The following is an 18,443-nucleotide window of genomic DNA, read 5'->3' as shown; positions in this document are numbered from 1 at the left end:
TCTTTTTTTTCTGTGCAAAAAGGTGTTTCTATTAAAACATGGGAATAGGACCTATGGTAGGAAACAGCTTCCTTGCCTATGCCCTTTAACCTCATGATTCCACTTCTAGGAATTGATTTTATGTCAAAATCACACACACACACACACACACACAAACATATACATTAACATATGTAAAGCCAGTTTATATGTACAAGTATGACAACTGTAAATAAATAATACTGCATTGAAAAACAGGCTGGAAGCAACCTAAATGTCCATTAGTATAATACAATAAAAGATTATGTGGCCACCTAAAAAGAGTGAATTAGACCTCTGTTTAATGAGGAATTTTCTTTTTTTTTTTTTTTTTAATGAGGAATTTTCTAAATGTATTTAGGTTTAAAAAAAGTTAAGAGGGGAATTTTTTTTTAAGCTTTTATTTGTTTATTCGTGAGAGAGAGAGAGAGGTAGAGACACAGCAGAGGGAGAAGCAGGCTCCATGCAGAGAGCCCGACATGGAACTCCATCCCGTCTCCAGGATCACTCCCTGGGCTGAAGGTGGCGCTAAATTGCTGAGCTTAGCGCTTAGCTTAGCTTATTGGGCTGCCCAGAGAATTTTTATCTCTGTCTATACTTTGTATTTTTGCTAGTCTGAGAGAAAATAGTATCTCATTTTAATTTTGACTTAAGGTGAGATTGAATGTTTTGTGCTTATTTCTGCTCTTCAGTCATTTTTTACTGGGATGCTATTTTTTTTCATCGAGGCATTTTATTTACAGGCATGCATTATATTCCAAGAAAAAGAATCCCAGGATTTCCCTCCTGTGTATTTTCATCTTCTCTTTGGTCCATGATGCTGTCTGAAGTGTCAGTAGAATGAAACCAAACTGATGGGACAGGAGCAGATTATTCTATTTTTCTAGATCTTTGAGTTACACATCATATCTGGGGCTGATCACTCTATACCTTTTTTTTTTTTTTAATTTTTATTTATTTATGATAGTCACACACAGAGAGAGAGAGAGAGAGAGAGGCAGAGACACAGGCAGAGGGAGAAGCAGGCTCCATGCACCGGGAGCCCGATGTGGGATTCGATCCAGGGTCTCCAGGATCGCGCCCTGGGCCAAAGGCAGGTGCCAAACCGCTGTGCCACCCAGGGATCCCACACACAAACTTCTTTACCCATTCATCTGTTGAAGGACATTTAGGTTGCTTCCATGTCTTGGCTATTGTAAATAATGCTGCAATGAACATAGGCATGCATATTATTTCTTTGGAGTTGTATTCTTGTTTTTTTTGGGTAAATACTCAGAATTGCTGGATGATATGGTATTTCTACTTTGAATTTTTTGAGGAGCCTCCATACTTTATTTAAAATTTAATTACAGTGTAGTTAACATACAGTGTTATGTTCATTTCAGAAATACAATATAGTGATTCAACGATTCCATATGTTAGTGCTTATCAAATTAAGTGTACTCTTAATCCTGTTTTCGTATTTCACTCCTCCTCCACCCACTTCCCCTCTGGTAACCATCTATTTGTTCTCTGTAGTTAAAGTCTGTTTTTTGGCTTCTCTCACCCCCCTTTTTAAAAATGTTTTGTTTCTTAAATTCCACTTACCAGTGAAATATTTAGTATTTGTCTATTTGTCTTTCTCTGACTAGCTTATTTTGCTTAGCATTATACTCTCTAGACCCATTTATGTTGTTGCAAATGGCAAGATTTCATTCTTTTTTATGGCTGGATAATATTTCATTGATATATATACCACATCTTATTTATTCATCTATTGATGGATGCTTAAGTTGCCTCCATAATTTGGTTATTGTAAATAATGCTGCAGTAAACATAGGGGTGTATGTATCCTTTTGAATTTGTGTTTTTGTAAGAGCCCCAGTACTTTTTTTTCATAACGTTTTTTTTCAATTTATGTTTCTTTTTTTCCCTCCAATTTAAATTTCTACTTAAAATGTACAATTGTAAAAAAAATAAAACAAAACATACAATGGTTACTTTTTCTCTGTGTCCTTGCCAACACTTGTTATTTTCTGTATTTTTGATAATAACAAATCTAACAGATATGAGATGATATATTGTGGTTTGGATTTGCCTTTCCTTGATGATTGGTGGTATTGATCATGTTTTCATGTGCCTATTGGCCAGCTGTATGTGTTTTTTCAAAAAATGTCTATCCGTGTCTTCTGCCAATTTTTTAATTTGATTTTTTCTTTTGTCATATTAGGTTATGTAAGACATATATTTATTTTTAAGGATTTTATTCATTTATTTGGGGGGGGGGCATAAGTGGGAGGAGGTGCAGAGGGAGAAGCAGACTCCCCTGGTAAGCAGAAAGCCTGATGTGGGGTTGATTCCTGGTCCCCGAGATCATGACCTGAGCCAAAGGCATATGCTTAACTGAGCCACCCAGGTGCCCAGACCTATATATATTTTAGATAATAACCCTTTATCAGATGTAGGATTTGCAAACATCTTCTCCCATTTGTTGTTAGGTTGCCTTTTCATTTTGTTGGTTTCCTTTGCTTTGCAAAAGTGTTTTAGTGTGATGTGTATCCATTTATTTTAGCTTTTGTTGCCTCTGCCTAAGGAAACTGATCCGAAAAAAAATATTACTGAGACTGATGTCAAAGAGCTTACTATTTTTCTTCTAGTAGTTTCATGGTTTTAGGTCTTCCATTCAAGTCTTTAATGCATTTTGAATTTTTTTTCTTTATGGTTATAAAATAGTGATCCAGTTTAATTCTTTTGCATGTAGTTGTCCATTTTTCCCACCACCATTTATTGATAAGTGCGAATCTTTTATAATACCTTTTATTGGGGGTAAAACCTGGGTGGCGCAGCGGTTTGGCGCCTGCCTTTGGCCCCGGGCGCGATCCTGGAGACCTGGGATCGAATCCCACGTCGGGCTCCCGGTGCATGGAGCCTGCTTCTCCCTTTCCTATGTCTCTGCCTCTCTCTCTCTCTGTGTGACTATCATAAATAAATAAAAATAAAAAAAAATTTATTGGTAAAGATTTTATTTATTTATTCATGAGAGACACACACACACAGAGGCAGAGACACAGGTAGAGGGAGAAGCAGGTTCCATGCAGCGAGCTGGATGCAGGACTTGACCCCAGGTCTCCAGGATCACGCCCTGGGCTGAAGGTGGTGCTAAATTGCTGGGCCACCTGGGCTGCCCACATGTCTTTTTTTTTTTTTTTTAAGCTATTTTACTTATTTTCAATTTAATTTTGATTTTTTAAAAGTAAGTTCTGCACTCAGCATGGGGCTTGAAGTCACGACCCTGAGATTAGGAGTTGCATGCTCTACTGACTGTCGGAGCCAGGCACTCCTAATTAATGCTTTCTTTTTTTCTTTTTAAAGAGAGGTGTGGAGGGTCAGAGGGAGAGAGGGAATCCTAAGCAGGCTCCATACCCAGCATGGAACCCATGTTGGGGCTTGATCTCACAATCCTGAGATCATGACCTGAGCTGAAATCAAGAATAATAATAATAATAATAATATAATCTAATAGATTTCTAATGACTGAGTTCAATATATTTCTGAACTTGAAATTAATTCAGTTGCTTCATTTTACAGAATTAGGGTACAGTATACATATGAAGCCTGAGGAACTTAGTAAAGGTTAATTTATCAACATCAACGAGGAAAGTCATTGTAATAGAAAGAATGAAGGTATCCCAGAGGAAGTGACTCCAGCAAAAATTCCATATTAAAGAAACTCTTGGAAATATTTGACAGGATTGAAAGGACAAAGGGTAAAGTGTTGGAAGCTGAACCAAACTTCGAACAGATTAAAGGCAGTTTGCCAAAGCATAGAAAATAGGATTATTCTGTGTCATAAGTTACATTAGGAAAATGAGAAGGCAAGAACTGCCTACTCATGGTACGAATTTTTAGAAAGAAAAAGAACACTGATTTTCAATGTTTCTTCTGTTTTAAGTTATAAAATAGTAAATATCAGCCACACAGTACTTCCCTGTGTATTTATAATCAGTATAAGTCTTAAATGTTTTAAAATGTCATGACAAATTTTAAAGTTCACAGAACAATTGTGACTTTTTTTCCCTTTGATTAATAAGATTGCTCACTTTCAGCCTGCAAGGTCTTTCAAAGTGAGTACTGCTTTTAAGTAATGCGTTTTTCCCGTAACAAATTTGTTACATTTTCTAACTTGATAAAATGATTATAAAGTTCATTGATATGAACAAATTTCAAAGCATAAGTAAGGGATATTTGAATTGGAATACAATAGGAAAGACCAGCATTACCATTTGGGGTTGAAGGAAGGAAATTGGACATTTAACTTTGAGTGATCTGTTGCAGGCATGATTAAGCATTTGAAGCTTCTGCCTAATTTCTGAGTTTCTTGTAATGTTTATTTTTTTGAACATCTTATTGCGAGAGAGAGTGACTGTGTGTGTGCACACAGGGGGAGGGAGAGGGACAAGCTGACTCTGTGCTGTGAGCAGAGCCTGATGTGGGCTAGATCCAAGGACTGAGATCACGACCTGAGCTGAAACCGAGAGTTGGCTGTTCAACTGGCTGAGCCACCAAGGCGCCCCATTCTTGTAATTTTTAAAGTACTCTTTGGATGTTTAAGTTTTTATTATAAAATAACTTTAAATTACTTATTAACTGATAAAAATAATTCTTTTATTCAGCAAATGTTTATTGAGGTTTTGTTTTTTTTTTTTTTTTTTTTTTTTTAAATTTTTTTATTTATTGATGATAGTCACAGAGAGAGAGAGAGAGAGGCAGAGACACAGGCAGAGGGAGAAGCAGGCTCCATGCACCGGGAGCCCGACGTGGGATTCGATCCCGGGTCTCCAGGATCGCGCCCTGGGCCAAAGGCAGGCGCCAAACCGCTGCGCCACCCAGGGATCCCTAGGTTTTGTTTTACACCAGGCATTGTTGTAGGTGCAAGGCTGATACTATCAAACAAAAAAAATCTCTCTAGACTGGGATATACTTTAACCTGCTTCCTTCTTTGAGAAATGTGGAATCTAATTCTGTATAGAATCTTGATTTAATTTAGGTTAAAGGAAAGTACATTATTTATAATTTTTGTATAATTCTACAGGCTTTTGTATTAAAATAGTATTTTTGAAAATGTGTTCTATTTTAGATAGTCTCCTCAATGGAGTTAAAACTCTCGGTTTGTTATTTGTCAGCAGATTGATCTACAACAAGGATGGGACACTTCATGATACAGCTTCAAAATGTGTATGGGTACTTGATTGGTTATAGCATCCCCAACTAGAGTAAATTTTTTATAGTTGGTGTCACAGGCAGATCTGCTGTAGTAGTGCTAGGAAAGAGAGTTGTGAACTCTATCTTGTTCAGAAAGTGAGTATATGTGCATTGTGTGATATTATGGCATCATTTAAGAGTTGTAACTTCAGTTATGAAAACTGAATAGGTGCTTACTATTGAAATATGACTGGAAAAGCTGAAGCACTGTGCATAATGATTCAGAGGCGTGAAAGATTGGGTAATCTGGTCATTTGTAATAACTAGAGCATTTGCTTTGGGGATGGGGATGCAATGGAAATATGAAGGCAGGAAAAGACAAAGCAAGAGCAGAAGTTAGGGCCAGATTTTAGAGAGTCAGATGTTTGGACTTTCTTCTGGAGGCCTTTTTCAGAGCTCTTTGTGTATGTATGTTTGTATGTTCCCTTAAACTCTTAGAACTGCATTTGTTCATCTATAAAATAGAGATGCTAGCAGTACTTGATGAGATTTTGGGGAGGCTAAATTGAATTAAATCATGTAAACTGCTTGGAAAAAAGTGCCAGGCACAGAATGAGGTTCCTGCTAAGTGTTAACCATTAGTTATAATGGTTTGGGAACCTCTATCTTGAGATCTAAAAAAAAAATTCTATAATCAGGCAGTGGATAGAAAGAAGAACCACAGATGGTTAATAACTATTCAGAAAGATTCTTATTCAAAATTTAAAAAATGAAAATGGAAATAATTAAATGGAAAATAACAAAATGCAAGTTTAGGCAATGAGGCAACATTTTTTCCTACCAAATTGAGGAAGATGAAAAAAACAACTTGCCAAGTTGTGGAGAAGGACTTAAGAAACAGAGCCCCCCCCCCCCCCCCCCCCGCCCCGGTATCTATATTTCTTGGTGGAAGGCTTTGATGGGTAATTTAGTAACATCTTTCAAAAATTTATATTCACCTGTGCCCCCCTTCTTTTTTTTCTGTGCAAAAAGGTGTTTCTATTAAAACATGGGAATAGGACCTATGGTAGGAAACAGCTTCCTTGCCTATGCCCTTTAACCTCATGATTCCACTTCTAGGAATTGATTTTATGTCAAAATCACACACACACACACACACACACAAACATATACATTAACATATGTAAAGCCAGTTTATATGTACAAGTATGACAACTGTAAATAAATAATACTGCATTGAAAAACAGGCTGGAAGCAACCTAAATGTCCATTAGTATAATACAATAAAAGATTATGTGGCCACCTAAAAAGAGTGAATTAGACCTCTGTTTAATGAGGAATTTTCTTTTTTTTTTTTTTTTTAATGAGGAATTTTCTAAATGTATTTAGGTTTAAAAAAAGTTAAGAGGGGAATTTTTTTTTAAGCTTTTATTTGTTTATTCGTGAGAGAGAGAGAGAGGTAGAGACACAGCAGAGGGAGAAGCAGGCTCCATGCAGAGAGCCCGACATGGAACTCCATCCCGTCTCCAGGATCACTCCCTGGGCTGAAGGTGGCGCTAAATTGCTGAGCTTAGCGCTTAGCTTAGCTTATTGGGCTGCCCAGAGAATTTTTATCTCTGTCTATACTTTGTATTTTTGCTAGTCTGAGAGAAAATAGTATCTCATTTTAATTTTGACTTAAGGTGAGATTGAATGTTTTGTGCTTATTTCTGCTCTTCAGTCATTTTTTACTGGGATGCTATTTTTTTTCATCGAGGCATTTTATTTACAGGCATGCATTATATTCCAAGAAAAAGAATCCCAGGATTTCCCTCCTGTGTATTTTCATCTTCTCTTTGGTCCATGATGCTGTCTGAAGTGTCAGTAGAATGAAACCAAACTGATGGGACAGGAGCAGATTATTCTATTTTTCTAGATCTTTGAGTTACACATCATATCTGGGGCTGATCACTCTATACCTTTTTTTTTTTTTTAATTTTTATTTATTTATGATAGTCACACAGAGAGAAAGAGAGAGAGGCAGAGACACAGGCAGAGGGAGAAGCAGGCTCCACGCACCGGGAGCCCGACGTGGGATTCGATCCTGGGTCTCCAGGATCGCGCCCTGGGCCAAAGGCAGGCGCCAAACCGCTGCGCCACCCAGGGATCCCACTCTATACCTTTTTAAACCTGAGATTCACAACAATTTTCCCAGCTCTGTGATCATCAGTTATTTCAGATTTGCCAGTGTAACCAGCTTCATCCTCATAGTTATAAACCAGTTGAGGACTTTAGAGTATGGCCTAATAAGAACCTGGTGTTTGTCTCTTTTTTTCAGCATTGCTTTGTGTGTGTGTGTGTGTTTTATTGTTTTAAGAGAAAGATCACACATATGTGCCCAAGTGGGGGTAGGGTGGGTAGAGGAAAAGAATCTTGAGCAGGTCCCTTGGCCTGTGTGGAGCCTGACAGGATGCTTGATATTACGACCCTGAGATCATGACCTGAGCTGAAATCAGGAGTCAGACGCTTAACCAGCTGAGCCACACAGGTGCTTCTTTTTTCACCATTGTTGTTAATTCACTTGAGATCATCTGCCAGGACATTCATGTGTAGCATTATGGCGTCATGGGAAGATGGTGGAAAGAGCTGCGTTGCTACTCTTTAATGGATTCTTTTTTTTTTCTTTCTTCTCTTTAATGGATTCTAAGACTGCCTTATAAGTAGGATATTGACATTTACTGTTATTAATAGATTACTTTTACCCTAGGTTGTTCAGTTTCTGCTTTTAATGTGATCAAGTTCATTAAGCTTTTTTTTTTTTTTAAGATTTTATTTTATTTATTCATGAGAGACAGAGAGGCAGAGACACAGGCAGAGGGAGAAGCAGGCTCCCTGCAGGGAGCCTGAGGTGGGAAGACTTTCCTATCTTCTAGTGTTTTTGTTTTTTCAATTTGTTTTTACTCTATTTGGAATTTGTTTCCGTGTAAAGTGTGAGATGATCCAAATTTTCTCATCTTAAGTGGTTGCTAGTCATATTATAGTTCTTAAGTATATGTTGGACTCTTGTGTTTTCTATTCTGTTTCATTAATCTGTATATTGTCATACCAGTAGCACATAACTTTAGTTATTGTACTTCTGATATTTGGTAGGGCATATTTTTCTCATAATATTATAATTCAATATTTGATACTCTTTTTTACCTTTATTTTTCTAGATGTCCTTTGTAATTGTTTTTGTCTAGTTACCTCTCACTCCACCTTCCCTCTTTTGTAAGGAAATTATATTTTTCATCATGTTTTTTCTTTTGTAAAAATGGTATATCACCTGTTTACTGTCTGAAAAATTTTATTTTTTTTGTCTGAAAATTTTTATTTATTTTTTTTGAAAAATTTTATAAGTTCTTATTTTATATATTTCTTAATTTTAGTTTTTTAATTTTATTTTCAGAATATTTTATATGTAGTTGTTATTGTAAATTGGATCCTTTTTTTCCCCATTATATTTTAACTAGTTATTTCTGTTTCATAGGAATGTTACTGATTTCTTGAATGCTAAGTTTTGTAAAGAGTTACTGTGTTGAGAAGCACCTGGGTGGCTCAGTTAGCAACTGACTCTTGGTTTTGGCACAGGTCATGATCTCAGGATCCTGGTATGAAACCCTGCATCGGGCTCCGTGCTCAGTGGAGAGTCTGTTTATGGATTCTCTTTCTCCCTCTGCCCTCCTCCTACTTGTGTGTTTGTGTGTGCATGTGCTTTCTCTCTCAAATACATAAATCTCTAAAAAAAGCTATTTTATTATATTCTAATTCCTAAAACTTTGTTTACAATGTTATGCTTTTCAAGTAGACAGACATATTAGCTGTAAAGAATAACTTTGCTTTTTAATGTTTTACATTTTATATTTCTTTTTTCATACTGCATTGACTTAGTGCTTTCAGAACAAGGTATAATAGTGATAACATCATCACTCGAATGGTAATTAAATGGTAAATACTTGATCTTGCCTTCCCAATTTCTTTTTTTTTTTTTTAATTATTTATTTATTTATGATAGTCACACAGAGAGAGAGAGAGAGAGAGGCAGAGACCCAGGCAGAGGGAGAAGCAGGCTCCATGCACTGGGAGCCCGACGTGGGATTTGATCCCGGGTCTCCAGGATCGCGCCCTGGGCCAAAGGCAGGCGCTAAACTGCTGCGCCACCCAGGGATCCCCGCCTTCCCAATTTCAATTGACTATTAATGGACACCTGAAATTTGAGTTGAGAACAATTCTCATAACATTTATATTTTATGGGAAGATTGCTCTATGGCTCACTAGTGAAAGAAGAGGTTTAGAAGGGAGTATTAGGAAACAAGTATTTACTATCTTTAGTATTTCCTTATTAAATTCAGCTGATGGGAAGCCCCGGTGGTTCAGTGGTTTAGCGCCGCCTTCAGTCCAGGGTGTGATCCTGGAGACCTGGGATCGAGTCCCACGTCAGGCTCCCTGCATGGAGCCTGCTTCTCCCTCTGCCTGTGTCTCTGCCTCTCTGTGTGTGTGTGTGTCTCTCATGAATAAATAAATAAAATCTTTAAAAATAAATTCAGCTGATAATTTGAGAGAAATACTCTTCTTCAGCATGTTAAATAATTAAATTGTTTTTATGTATTTGTTAAACTATCAAGTGGAAAAGTCCTTACTTATACAATAGGTGTGAAAACACAGATGGTCAAATTGCAAGATTATTATTATTATTTTTTTAAAGATTTGTTTACTTGAGAGAGAACCAGGAAGGGATAAAGGGAGAGAGAGAGAGAAGAGAATCTTTTTTCTCTTTTTTTATGACTCCAGGAAGTTTTTCTTTCTTTTCTTTCCTTTCCGTTCCTTTTCTTTTCTTTTCTTTCTTTTCTTTTTTTCTTTTTTAAAGATTTTCTTTATTCGTAAGAGACACAGAGAGAGAGAGACATCGGCAGAAGGATATAAACAGGCTCCCTGCGGGAAGCCTGATGTGGGACTCGATCCCGGGACCTCGAGATCATGCCCTGAACTGAAAGCAGACGCTCAACTGCTGAGCCACCCAGGCATCCCAAGAGGAGAGAATCTTAAGCAGGCTCCCTACCCAGTGCAGAGCCGGACATGGGGCTCGATCTTTTGACCTTTTGATCATGACCTGAGTTGAAATTAGGAGTCAGATTAGGAGTTGAAATTAGGAGTCAGATGCTTAACTGACTGAGACACCCAGGCACCCAAATGGCAAGATTACATAAAACCTAAGTAATTATTTTGGAGTATATTTGTCAATTTAAAAATGACCCTGTGTTAAAATGTGTAGAAACATACAAACCTCTGATGCTGATGGTAATCACTGAAAAAGGAGATTTGTATTTCCCTTATTTATTTGATCACAGAAGTCTTTCTGAATGTATCTTGCAGATTTTACATAACGAATATTGAGAAACGCAAAATTACAGTATTTCGTTAATAGAGCTAACGCATTACAACAACACAATACAATACATTAGGGCCTCTTGGTATCCCAGGATGAAAAACGATTTATCTGGAAAGTACTACTGACATATGCATAAATTAAATGTGCCACAAGTGACTATAAATGAAATTAAATGTAAGTGCTATAGAGAAGGAGTCACGCATTTTAAATGGATTATCAGGCAAGGCCTTCCTGAAGAGCTTCACTTTGAAGAAGTGTCATTGTTACTGTAGGGAGAACTCAATAGGAGAATGGTATGATTACAACTCCAGGTAGGAGTGAGAAATGACTTTTACTCCACAGCCAGGCGAATGGTTTGTGACATCTCTTTCAGTGTTTTTTCTTAGGGTAAAGTCCGTTCTCTAAACATGACTAATAGGGTGGCCAGACTGAGAAACAGTTTTGAGTGAAAGGGAACACGTTAACAATCACATGGGTATGATAGGTATAAACAGATGTGTCTTCAGCTAACTGGAATATGTGGTCACCCCACCTGTGAAGAAGGTCTTGTGGGTTTGGCCCTTGAGTTATCATTAGCTTTATCTTACAGTCAGGCCTGCTTTACTCTCAGAATTCTAGTTCACCTAGCCTTTCTGTTTCTTGAGTTTTCTATTCTTGCTTCTGCTAAGAACCTTTATATTTGCTCTTTGTTCCCTTGAATCTTTTCTTCCACTTTTTCACCTGTTTTAATTCTTTGTCATCCTTCAGATTTAATTTAATTTAATTTAATTTTAATTTTAATTTAATTTAATTTTTTTCAGATTTTAAATTAAGAAACAATTCCTGACCTCTTGTATAGGTTATAGCTCATCCTGGTAGAGATTTATATGAAACCCTTAAGATGTTTTAGAAATAAAAATGAAGGTTCTTACTGTTGATCAGTTGAAGGGAATGGGGAGAACTCCTAATTTTGAGAGTTCTTGTTTGACTTCTGTGTGTTGGCTGCTACTAAAATGAAAAAGGGACCACTTGTGAAAAGATTAAGTTTTAAAGAGGACGAAAATGAAGCACATTTGACAGTTTACAGCATCTACTTAATTATTGAAAAACCCCACTTCAGTTCCCCAAACAATTTTAGAGTATTGGTCTATTCTTTAGATGTCACTGAATAAGTTTATATAAACTCTCAAAATGTTACAAATATTAAAATAAGTTTGAGAATAATGTTTATGGTATCAGTCGTTCTATCAATTATGTTTGTATGAAGGATAGGAGAAAATAACTTTAAAAGTGGAGCAGTCAGTTAAGCATCTGAATATCGGTTTCAACTCAAGTCGTGACCTTTGGATCCTGAAATCAAGCCCCATGTTAGTCCCTGTTTTCAGCATGGTGTCCGCTTGGGTTTCTTTCTTCCTCTCCCTCTACCCCTTCCCCACTAAATGCACACTCGTGTGCGCATTTTCGTTCTCAAATAAATAAACCATTCAAAAAATAATATTGATCCATGATCCAATAAATTTCTAATTGTGATTTTTTTTTTTTCTTTTCAGGTTGGTGTGGGTGGTAATGCTTACCAACTCACGGTATATTTGGATTTTTTTCCCTCCTTCCAGGGTTAGGAAACATGAATATTTTGTTTAATAACTAAAAATGTACTTTATCCCCAGTACTTAATTTTTGGAATATAGGGGTCTGAGTCATTTCCCTGGAGCTTCCTTTTATTTTAAGCAGTGGATAAGTTTTTACAAATGTTGTAGTGAACCCTGATTTTTAAAGCAGGGGAAGATATCTTTTAGTAGTGTGATAATAATAGCTTGCATTTATTGTGGATTTATAGTTTGCTAAGCACCGTGCTTAGTGCTTTTCATTTATCATCTAATAATTCTGAGAAGTTGGTATCACTATTTCTATATGTTATGGATGAGGAAACTTAAGGCTAAAAGTTGCATAGCTGTTAAGTGACGAGAGTTTGATTCAAACTCAGGTGATTTGAGACTGGAGCCCATGCTTTTAACTAATGTGCTGTCATATTTCTTAAAGTTAAAACATTTATAAGTTTATATATGTAACAGTTACATGTTTTGAAGTTCATGGGTAGAACCCAGGAGACTATTTTGACAACTAAAAATGAATGGTATTTTTTGTCTTAAATCAGTATCCATACTTGTTTATTTTTCAAAATTTTTACTTTTGGTTTCATAGTATTGAGAAAATCCTTGCATATACACAATAGTTATTACAGACTCTTAAAAATTGAAGTGGGTTGGCTTTTAAATTCAGTTAAACTTGAGGGGTGACTACTGGACATTAATTTTAAAGCTAAATTTATAACTGCTTATCTAATTTCTTAATTATAAATGTACAGGTTGGACAAATTCAAAACATGTTTAGTAAAACATTATATTATCACAAAACTGAGTGTTACTTATAAATTTTTGTCACTCAGTTGGTGGGGTTATAGACCAAACAGGTGTTCTGGAGTCTTACTTGTCATTTAACTGAGAGCATTGTTAGTGTTACCTGCTTGCACATTGTTGAACAGTCATACAATTCAGTAGTTTTTAATATTTTCTGAGTTGTGCAATGATAATCCATTTTAGAACATTTTTATCAACCGAGAAAGGAGCCCTGTACCCAGATCTACTACAAAGCCATAATAAGAAAGTACAGTGCTGGTACAGAAATAGACACGTAGATCAGTGGAGCAGAATAGAGAGCCCAGAAATAAGCCCATGGTTATATGGTCAGTTAATATATGACAAAGGACGTAAGAATGGGGAAAAACAATCTATTCAGTAAGTGGTAGGAAAAGCTGGGATCCCTGGGTGGCGCAGCGGTTTGGCGCCTGCCTTTGGCCCAGGGCGCGATCCTGGAGATCCGGGATCGAATCCCACGTCGGGCTCCCAGTGCGTGGAGCCTGCTTTTCCCTCTGCCTGTGTCTCTGCCTCTCTCTCTATCACTGTGTCCCTATCATGAATAAATAAAAATTAAAAAAAAAGAAAAGAAAAGAAAAGTGGATAGCTACATGCATAAAAATGAAACTGGGCTACTTTCTTTCTTTTTTTTTTTTTTTTTAAAGATTATTTATTTATTCATAGAGACAGAGAGAGAGAGAGAGAGGCAGAGACACAAGCAGGCCCCATGCAGAGAGCCCGACGCGGGACTCGGGACTCGGGACTCGATCCTGGGTCTCCAGGATCACGCCCCAGGCTGCAGGCAGCGCTAAACCACTGCGCCACTGGAGCTGCCCTACTTTCTTATACCATACACAAAAATAAACTCAAAACACATTAAAGACCTAAATGTGAGACCTGAAATCATAAAACTCCTAGAAGAAAATATAAACCGTAATTTCTTCAACTTCATCCTTAGCATTTTTTCTAGATGTGTCTCTTCAGGCAAGGGAAACAAAAGCAAAATAAAATACACCAAACTAAAAAGCTTTTTGCACAAACCAATAAAATGAGAAGGCAACCTAGTGAATGGGAGAACATATTTGCAAATGATAAACCTGATAAATGGTTAGTATCTCAAATATATAATGAACTTATACAACAACATGAAAAAGAACCAAATAATTTGATGAAAAAATGGAGGACCTGAACATACATTTTTCCAAAGAAAACATACAAACTTGGGGATCCCTGGGTGGCGCAGCGGTCTGGCGCCTGCCTTTGGCCGAGGGCACGATCCTGGAGACCCGGGATCGAATCCCACGTCGGGCTCCCGGTGCATGGAGCCTGCTTCTCCCTCTGCCTGTGTCTCTGCCTCTCTTTCTCTCTCTGTGACTATCATAAATAAAAAAAAAAAGAAAAAAAAAGAAAAGAAAAAGAAAACATACAAACTTGGCTAACCAGACCAATGAAAGATCACCACATCACTAATCATCAGGGAAATAGAAATCAGGATCACAATGAGATATCACCTTACATCTGTCCGAATGGCTGAAGTAAAGAGCACAATAGATAAGCACTGGTGAGCATGTGGGAAAAAAGGAACCCTTGTGCACTATTGGGAATGTAAATTGATACAGCCATGGGAAAGCAGTGTAGAGGTACCTCAAAAAATTAAATACAGAAATACCATGTGATCCAGTAATTCCACTACTTAGTCTTTACCCAGGGAAAATGAAAACATTAATTTTTTTATATCTTCTCTATTTAATTATTTTTTTAAATTTAAATTCTGAAACCGTAATTTGAGAAGATATAATATGCACCCTTGTTTATTGCAGCATTATTTACACTAGCCAATATGGATCAACCTTAATGTCCCAACGATAGGTGAATGGAGAAATAAAATGTAGTGTAAAAAGGAAAGAGAAAAGAAAAAAGGTATATATACACAGTGGAATATTATTCAGCCATAGAAAAGAATGAGATCTTGCCCTTTGTGACAACATGGTTGGACCTAGAGAGTATTATGCTAAATGACATAAGTCAGAGAAAGAAAGAAACCATATGATTTCACTTGTATTTGGAATCTCCTAAAACAAATGAACAAACAAAAAAGGAGAACCAGACCCATAAATACAAAGAAAAAACTGGTGGTTGTCAGAGGGGGTGGTGGTTAGCAAAAAGTAGTCAAGGGGAATGAGAGGTGCAGAATTTCAGTAATGAAATGAGTAAGTCATGGGGATGAAAGGTATAGCATAGGGAATATAGTGAATAGTAGTGTAATAGTGTCATATTAGTGATACGTGGTAACTACAATTCTGGTGAGTATAGCATAATGTATAACATATAAAGTTGTTGAATCATCATGTTGTATACCTGAAATTAATATAACAATGTGTGTCAACTCTACTTCAATTAAAAAGAAAAAAAAGAAAACAAACATTCTTACTTATCAGCAGTCCTCTTGTCTTTCCCTTCGGCTTTAAAGATTTTTTATTTATTCATTTATGATAGACATAGACAGAGAGAGAGAGAGAGAGAGAGAGAGGCAGAGAGAGAAGCAGCAGGCTCCATGCCGGGAGCCCGACGTGGGACTCGATCCCGGGACTCCAGGATCGCGCCCTGGGCCAAAGGCAGGCACCAAACCACTGAGCCACCCAGGGATCCCCAAGCCACCCAGGGATCCCCTCCCTTCGGCTTTAAGCAGGCACTAATCCATTTTGTTCATATTATGGTTTTGAAATGTTTACCAGTGTCAAAAAAAAAGGAACTTGGTGGATGATATTGTAAATAAACTTGTTAATTGTTTGGCATCAGTGGCAGTATTTTTTTTTTTTTTAAGATTTTATTTATTTATTCATGAGAGACAGAGAGAGAGAGAGAGAGAGAGAGAGAGACAGAGGCAGAGACAGAGACATAGGCAGAGGGAGAATCAGGCTCCATGCAGGGAGCCTGACGAGGGACTTGATCCCTGGTCTCCAGGATCAGGCCCTGGGCTGAAGGCAAAGCTCTGAGCCACCCCGCCTGCCCAGTGGCTGTATTTTTAGTCTTTGTTTTTGTTTTCTGTTTGGGAGGGAGAGAAGGGGAAGTAAGAAAACAAAGGTTTTGTTTTGAGCCAGAGATTAGAAAATTGAATCATAGAATTTTTGCCATTCAAACAGGTGTCTTCTGATGTTCCTCCCGTCTAGGTTTTTTCATTTAATCTAAGTCATAGTTGCTACTATTTCTCGTGTCCAGTATAATTTTTTTATTTTATAACTTTAATTAATATGTCTCCTTTCCATTTTGTTAAATACTTTTCATAATAATAAAATTGGTGTGGTCTAAATTCTAAGTTTTTTTTTTCCCCCTTTTAGAACATGAAAATCATTGATCTTTTGTGTTCCAGCTTGCAGACAAGTCTGATATCAGCCTGATTCTTGTTTCTTATAGAACAGTCTTAGTTGGGAGACTAAATCACAATATATTCTCCCTTAGGTTTTATAATCAGCTCACAATATAAAATGGTATATAATCCAAATTACCTTAGAAAATCCCTTTAACTTACCCATAAAGTATAGACATGCCACCATTGGAAATGTCACTACTGTGTTTTATCTTTTCTTATATCATTGAGCAAGATTGTAGTCTCTTTGGTTGTACAGGCAGTGTACAGACGCAGTATTGTACAAAATGTACCTTACATTTAAACACTTAGATCCCCCTCAGTGCAGACAAGTATTCATTTTTTGGCTTGCAGTCACATGTTCCATTTCTCTTTTATTCTGGAGCATAACTTATTGGGTGGTTGATAAATGGAGTGGCCTTTATTATTTCTTTTTCATGTTTATATAGTTGAGTTCAGTTATGTTGAATGTGGTTTATAAATCATCTACACTATGATTCTTTTTATTTGTCCTTTGTTTTCTTTTGGAATTCTGAAATTTCACCAAGATGTGTCTTTTTTTCTTCTCCTTTTCGGTATTTGGTGGGCTCATTCACTCTCAAATATTTGTATTTTTTGTTTAGGAAAATTTTCTTTTTTTATTTCAGTTTTCCATTGTTCTCTCCTTTGGGGAAGACTTTGAGATTGTTCTTAAACCTACTGCTTCAGTCTTTCCATGTCTTCATATAGGCTATCTTTTCTAGCTCTTTTACTTTGTTTTATGTTTTTTTTTTTTTTTTAAAGATTTTATTTATTTATTCATGAAAGACACAGAAAGAGAGAGGCAGAAGACACAGGCAGAGGGAGAAGCAGGCTGCACGCAGGGAGCCTGACGTGGGACTCGATCCCGGGTCTCCAGGATCAGGCCCTGGGGCTGAACGTGGCGCTAAACTGCTGAGCCACCCAGGCTGCCCTGTTTTTGTTTGTTTGTTTTTTTTTTTTAAACAGAACTTTATCACTGGGATTTCCAATAAAATTTTAAATTTTGCAGTCATTTTCCTATTTCCAAATATTCTCTCATCTCCTTTTCACAGTTGTTTTTAGTTTTTTGTATCTGTAGCCTCTTAGATATTTCAGATACCACTTAAAATACTTTTTATAAGTTTCCTTGCTGTAAATTAATTGCTTCCTTCTGGAGTATTTGTTTTTTGTTTTTTTTTCTTTTCTTCTGGAGTATTCTGTTTATTCACCTTGAGCCTTCTCCTTCATGTAGTTATTTTATTTCAGAAACCTGGGATCATTGATTGTTTCTTTACATTTATATATATCAGATACTATTAATTTACTACAGCCAGCGATGGTGTTTCCTCTGTAGTTACATAGATATCTGGGTAGTTCTTTTTTCCTTTTAAGTTTCTGCCTTGAATGGGGAGACACTCTGGGTTTTAGTAGGCAAGACGTATCAAGAAGCAGCCTTATGTTCTTGCCTCATTGATGAGTAGTCGGTAGGAAAGTAAGAGGCTGGAATGCTCACACTTGCCAACATGAGACTTTTATAGACTAAAGTGGAGCATGTGAGTGTCTTTAGCTCCTGGGTAGAGTTGCCTTGGCTCTACTTCTCCCCTCTTCCACTCCTCCCCGCCCCCCGGCCCTCCAGTCTCTGTTTGTTTGTTATTTATTTATTTATTTATTTATTTATTTATTCATTTATTCATTTATTCATTTATTCACTTATTCACTTATTTATTTTAATTAATTAATTAATTAATTAATTATCAAATTCTGTCTTAAAAATCCTCTACACCCAGCATGGGACTCAAACTCACAACCCACAGATCCAAGTTGCATGCTCCACCATTGATTGAGCCCCACCCCCTCCATCTCTGTTTTAAAGATACAAAATCACCTCAGACTTGGCCCTGCTTCTGTCTTAGGCCCTAACATATTGAAATAGGAACTATCCCTATAGCATGCCAACTTTCATTAGAACAGCAGATTTCTGGCTAAGAGCAAACCCTATTTGATGCTGATCTAATTTTTATTAGAAGTTTTATATAGTTATCAGTAAGTTCTCAATAAATGTTGGCTGTTACAAATA

The 18,443-nt window shown here is 36.8% G+C and overlaps 1 protein-coding gene across 11 annotated transcripts in view; it reads left to right on the top strand.

Moving 5' to 3' along the window:
* The window catches only part of ZMYM4 (zinc finger MYM-type containing 4), a 140,885-nt gene that overhangs the window by 44,263 nt on the left and 78,179 nt on the right, over positions 1 to 18,443 (top strand). The window lies entirely within an intron of this gene.

Source organism: Canis aureus, chromosome 13, assembly GCF_053574225.1.
Source record: "Canis aureus isolate CA01 chromosome 13, VMU_Caureus_v.1.0, whole genome shotgun sequence".
Classification (NCBI taxonomy): Eukaryota; Metazoa; Chordata; class Mammalia; order Carnivora; family Canidae; genus Canis; species Canis aureus.
The sequence above is the reverse complement of the archived record's forward strand: the minus strand, read 5'-3'. Positions and strand labels throughout refer to the sequence as shown.